The sequence below is a fragment of the Numenius arquata genome, chromosome 15, assembly GCF_964106895.1.
Source record: "Numenius arquata chromosome 15, bNumArq3.hap1.1, whole genome shotgun sequence".
In the NCBI taxonomy this organism is placed as follows: domain Eukaryota; kingdom Metazoa; phylum Chordata; class Aves; order Charadriiformes; family Scolopacidae; genus Numenius; species Numenius arquata.
This window is the reverse complement of record NC_133590.1, coordinates 8,228,997-8,234,584: the sequence shown is the minus strand read 5'-3', so window position 1 is coordinate 8,234,584 and position 5,588 is coordinate 8,228,997.

Below are 5,588 nucleotides of genomic sequence, written 5' to 3'. Positions count from 1 at the left end.
CTACAAATAAAGGTACAAGAATGTAACTGTCCCTCAATGAACACCATCGTTTTGGAAATATTTCTATAAACCAAACAGTTACACCAGATACCTCCTGTGAGGTTGTTAGTCAGTTGCACCGTATAATACTTCATCAAGTGAGAGTGGCTACAGGTTTCTGGCCCTGAATTAACATGACATTGCACACGCTTAGCCGTCGGTGTTACCAAAAGTGACTTGTCTATATCACTCTCAAAAATGCAGATAAGAACAAAACTAAAAATCATTTTATGGTGAAATATCTTACGAGTAATTCCTAGAAAATTTTTCATGATCTGGAAAGAAGTATGTTGGGAAGAAAGCAAAGACAACTAACATCAAAATATTTGTAACTGCAATCTTATCCATTACTAAGACACCCAGAGAGCTCCTGTTTTTCAATTGTGTATACCCAGTCAAACGTACATAAGAGGAAAAAAAAAAAGGATTATCTTTTATGGACGGGATCTTACGCTTTCATTTCTGTTTTGTCTATATCAACACAATACAAATTTTATATTCTTCTAATGATTAATTAACACATGTGTACAGTTGTTAGGAAAAAAAACAGTTGTGAAGTGTTTCTTGGAAATTAAAAGGTATTTTCATTACATAAAGCAGCCTCTTACACAAATTTCTGTATTTCAGCCAATTTTTTTTCCTGCTACTCTAGTGTAAGCTTGGAACATCTTCATTCGTCTCAAAAGCGACACAGGGCACTGCTAGACAACAAGGCTGAGCTGACCTAATGACTAATGACTTTTTCCTGATGAAAAAATGGTCTCTCTCCTCTTCTTCCATGTACCGAGTTGCCCACTCGGGAAGGCTACTTAGATCATTAAGCCAGCAGAAAACTACAAGAAGAAAGGAGTCATTTTTCCTGACAATGTGGTGATCTGCACAAGCCCAGAGCGGGGCGAGAAGAGAAGGCAGTGTGGGACTCCCACCCTCTCTTGTGGTGGGATGCGCTGAGCCACTTTGTCCAACTCCAGCCCCAGGTTTTCAGGAAAAGCACCCCCTCCCCCATATTTAGGCAGATTAAACTTGCTTTTTTAATCAGAACCATGGAACAGTTTGGGTTGGAAGGGACCCTAAAGACCATCAAGTTCCAACCCCCCTGCCATGGGCAGGGACACCTCCCACTAGACCAGGTTGCTCAAAGCCCCATCCAGCCTGGCCTTGAACACCTCCAGGGATGGGGCATCCACAGCTTCTCTGGGCAACCTGGGTCTGTGTCTTACCACCCTCATAGTGAAAAATTTCTTCCCGATATCTAATCTAAATTTCCCCTCTTTCAGTTTAAAACCGTTACCTCTCCTCCTATTGCTGTGCTCCCTGATAAAGAGTCCCTCCCCATGTCTCCTGTAGGTCCCTTTTAGGGACTGGAAGGGGCTATAAGATCTCCCTGGGGCCTTCTCCAGGCTGAACAACCCCAACTCTCTCAGCCTGTCCTCATAGGAGAGGTGCTCCAGCCCTTGGATCATCTTCATAGCCCTCCTCTGGACTCGCTCCAACAGGTCCACATCCACGTCCTTGTGCAGAGAAACTTGTACTCATCAGAGTAACTTTACATCTAGATTGCAAACCACCCTGGTGACCTAGCAGCGGCAGCTCAGAGGCCGCCTGCTGGGCCCTGCGGCTACATGGCCACCAGCACTGCCCCTGCGCGGGTCCGGGACACTGACCCAGGTTTTTGAGCTCCCCGAGAGCAACAGCAGCTCCTGAAAGCTGGAGTCTAGATTCGGCTTTGACAAACAAATACATTTTTTTTGTCATTTAAAAAAAAAAAAAAATAAGACTGGAGGAGCGCGCAGGCCGCAGGTGGGCAGTGAGGCGCTGAGGCGGAGCGTGGGAGGCTGCCCCACAGCGACGAGGGGGCACGGGGGAAGCCAGACCCACCGGGGGACACCCCACTGCCAGCGCTTCTGCCCTCAGGACACGGCTGTGGAGCGAGTGCAGCCGCCCGAAGGGCCCAAGGGTGCAGGGCGGAGGGAGAGCCGCTTCCTTCCACCCCTCTGACCCCGGGATTCAGGTGAGATCAGCGGGTAGGGCCCCGGGCCCGCCGGCCGAAGGGGACAGGGTAGGAGAAGGCGCGGGGGGGCGGGAAGGCGGCGGTCGGCTGAGGGGAGGGCGGGAAGGCAGCGGTCGGCTGAGGGGAGGGCGGGAAGGCAGCGGGCAGGGGAGCGGAGCGGGCAGGCTGAGGCGAGCGGGGAGGGAGGGACGGAGGGCGGGCGAGCGGCGGGTCGCGGAGGGGAAGGGGCTAAGGCTTGCCTTGACGCTGGGCTCCCGAGAAGTCGAAGGGAAAGCGAAAGCGGCGGGGTGGGCCGGGCAGCCGTGCGGCGGGCCCATCCCCCGGAGCGGCGAGGGCTTGGCCTCGGCCTTCGCCCGGCGGCGGGCTTGTGGGAAGCGAGGGGCCCTTCCGGCCCGTTCCCCGGGCGGCTGCCCCGGCAGAGGGGCTCGGGCCCTGCCCCTGGGATCTCTCCTCGCTGCCCGGGTAACGACGGCTTCATCACAGCGAAAAGGAAATCGCCACGTTTTAATGGCTGGGCTCGGGCACACTCTCGCGAAAAAAAGAGCCTCAAGTTTCATGGTGACACGAGATTGTCTAGATCTAAGGAAATTTTTCCACGTGTGTAAACTTCAGTGGCATTTCCTTATCTTTCCAATTATTCAGTGTGTTGCATCTCTGCTAATTACGATATCCTACTGTGCAGCCGCTGCATCAGGCCCAGCAGTCCAGTACACGGACTGAAGATTGGCACAATCTTGCTAATTACTCCTGGATGCGGGCTCCAATCCTGCAAAATCATACACCTCCCCAGCAGTGCGTGGTGTTTAACATTCACTACCTGAAGAGATTTACATCAAAGCGACATTTTTCCAGTGCAACTGCCTCATAATTGGCACAAAACACAGGCATGGTAACAAAACAGCCTTTTGCTTCCCGACAGGTCACTGCTTCGATGTGATGGAGGAGCGTCTGAACGGCGCGGTGGCTCTTGCCGTGTGTCTGTGTGCTGCTGACGGGGCTGGTCTCTGCTTCCTGGGATTGCGCCTGTAGCTCCTGGTTGGATATGTAGCCAAAGTTTTATCCTGAAAGTCAAACTAACAGAATCCCACGGTTCCTCTCACACCGTCTGCTAGGCTGCTTCTTTTCAAGAAGCCAGCACCACTTCCAAATCCATAATGGATTGTTATGGACAACAGAGATACTGGAAATATATAGATCTTCAAGTAAATGCATGGAGAGGAGATGAGGGAGACTGTGCCATAACCGGCAATGGGTGGCAGTGGCACCTGAACCGAATGTGCTTTCCTGATGATGTGCATTTGGGTTACTTAGGAAATCCAGAAGCTGTTTGCCAGCTGTGACTTTTGTATCTTGATGAAAATGTTTATCCATTGCCATCTGGTCCTCACAGCCAGATTAGCAGACCTAGGAATGTCTTTTTTTTTTTCTAAGAGTCATTGTATTGCTGTTGAAAAAGTGGTATTGTATCTGATAATGCTTGCCAATTTTCAAGAGATTACTAATAGATTTGTGTATGGGGAATTTCTGACTCAAACTGTTGATGAAACCCCTATTTCTATTTTCTTTTCGTGTCGGTTGCTGGCATTGACAAACAGTTGATTCCTCAGTGTCCTGCAATACCTTTCTTAACTACATGTTAGATTAACCAATTTTAATGCTGTATAAGGTGCTAGATTTTTTCAGAAAATCTTGCTTGCTTTCAGTAATGAGTAAGGGAGAAATTAAAAAGTAGAAGTAGAAGGAAGTATCTTGCTTCAGGGCATGGAGTGATTGCTACCTGGGGAAAGGTCAGGAAGGAAAAAATTTCTCATATATAATATTGCACAGCTGGCTGTATGCATTACTGGGAAGGGGGAAGAGCCAGCAGTGTGATACCTATAGCATCAGCATTCCTTTTCTCTCCCCGGAGACTCACTCTGCTCCCTAAAAACATTAACAATGAAGCCTTTGACTGGATATTTGCAATGTAGAAAATAAGTGTTTAACTACCCAGTAAGCAGCCGCAGGATGACAACGGAGTGTGCCTTTGGGAAACTGAAAGGTAGATGGCAGGTACAAACTAGAAGGCTTGAGGCAACTAAATAGTACCTGTCTGGAATAATAACTGTGTTGTGTTCTGCATAACATCTGTGAAAACAAGGATGGGGCTTCGCTGAGACCTGGGAGGCGGGTGTGGAGATACTTTCAAGATGGAGAATTTGAGCGACTCACAAGGTGTTCCCTCCTAAATGACAGCTGTTAGAATTTCACATATTTTGCAAGAAAGGATGGATGGGTTTGATATGCTGTGGGGAATATGGGGGCCATGCCCTCTGATTTGGCACACCACAACTTTATGAAATTCGGTAGAATAATGCATCTCAGTTCAGTTTAGTGTCTGTGTTTGGGTGGGATTTCTCTGTAATCAGTCAGGGATGATCTGTTGCACATGCTATGTTCTACGAATTTTAAACTTGGGTCATTTTTAGGTTGTAATACATGATAAATGGGAACATTTGGACACTGGAGGTCTCATTGTATGCACATGGGCTGTGCTGTGCATGCTTTGCACACATTTCTTCAAGCTTTCAACTTAAATTATAGCACACCCTCACCAGTTCTTTCTCTGCTCTGTAACAGTGATGCCTTCTTGACCCGATGGTTCTTTTTTCCATTTCTCTCTGTTCCCTCTCTCGCTTTCTCTTGCTCTATTAGAAGTGTTTACAAAATCCCTACACTCTCAAGTTTTCCCGACACTGGCAACAAAGGGAAAGTGTAAGCACAAATCCTTTTACTCAGGAAATGTGAACAGTTGTTGGTTGGTTTCCAAAACAGCAAAAATGTAAAAAGCTACTCTACAAGTTTGGAAAGCAAAGCCCCTTAGAGGTTTTTCCTCAAGTCTTGGGAGATCCTAGAGTTGATAAATCTTTTCCAGCTTTCTTTTGGTATTTTTGCAAGCTGAATTTGCTACTATGCTACATTTGATTAGCATGGAGAGAGGCCAGTTGAGACAAAAGGCCCTGAGCCGGGGTAACTAATTAACCACCTGGTTCAGAGGAGGTTGTGACGAGGCTGGTCTGGTGTTTGAACTTTTCAAGGCAGCTTTTAACGGTGGATAACACTCCCGGTCTGTGTAGTGAAACAGCACCATTTTTTGGCAAACAAGGAAGATAGGGTTGCCATAATTTGCAGTGGCTGGCTTCCCACTTTTCATGTGGCTGGGAGGGCACAGCGGCTATTCAGCAGCGACAGGGAAGGTGGGCCTGACTTGAATGTCTGTTAAGAGGTTACTTTGTGTAACTAATGCGTGCCTTTTAGATTCACATTCACGATGCAGACACGCTCCAAGTTTTCTATGCAGTTAATTCAATGAATTTAAGGAGGTTGGAGAGGTAACAATGTTTCTTCCTACTAATTTGCACTTTCAAGGTACTGTCTCCTTGTACTTTACAAGTAACTGCAGTACTTTTAAACCACATTGATTAAGGTTCTACTGTTAAGTAAAGCCTTTTAAGATTTTCATTGATATCAAAAAGCCTTTATGGGGCCTTACTAAAGG